This window comes from Limanda limanda, chromosome 1, assembly GCF_963576545.1.
Source record: "Limanda limanda chromosome 1, fLimLim1.1, whole genome shotgun sequence".
NCBI classification, from domain to species: Eukaryota; Metazoa; Chordata; class Actinopteri; order Pleuronectiformes; family Pleuronectidae; genus Limanda; species Limanda limanda.
The window spans coordinates 31,709,713-31,710,561 of record NC_083636.1 but is presented as its reverse complement, the minus strand read 5'-3'; positions in this window follow the sequence as shown (position 1 = coordinate 31,710,561).

The window sequence follows — 849 nt, the reverse complement described above, 5'->3', positions numbered from 1 at the left end:
GCCATCATCCCGCTTGGGTGCGGCCAAACGGGATGATCCGCCGCTCGCCATTGGCCACCACCGAGGCACGTGACAACGTCTTTGCCGAGAGTGGAGAGAGGTGATTGGTGGATGAGTCGGGAGCCCGCCCACCACCCGCAGCAGAAAGGGGGGCTTTAGGTTTACTGCTAAAAGCTAATTAGCTTAGCACAGGAGCTGAAGCATGGTGGAGATACACAGTAGATAGTCATAGTTTCTATTATATTATACATCATATTTATATTCTACTGTCATATACCTGTCTTATGTGTTGGTGTTTTATATAGTATTATTTTATTGAACATTTTCTAATGGGTATGGCAAAAATATATAAAGTATAATATAAATAAAATGATAAGCAATACACAAAATAGACAAGAAACAAAAACATTGTTTATCAATAACAATATGAATACCGAACAAACAATAATGTTAACATTTAAAATGCTGGGGTTTGTCTTCCGAATCGTATTCCTCTATAATTCCTGGGGCGGCTGTGACTGAGGGGTAGAGTGGTCGTCCTCCAACCTGAAGGTTAGCAGTTCGATCCCTAGTCTGACCCATCTGCATGCCGAAGTGTCCTTGGGCAAGATGCTGAACCCCGAATGGCCCCCCATAGAATAACAAAGTGCTGCGAACAGATGCACTGTATGAATGTGTGTGAATGGGTGAATGTAAAACTGTACTGTAAAGCGCTTTAGGTGGTCATCAAGACTAGAAAAGCGCTATATAAATACAAAACCATTTACCATAATGTAGATCAGTTCAGTTAAAGGGCCTTGATGTAAGAAACACAGAAAGTGCCCAGCAACCACCAACAACCATTTTCTT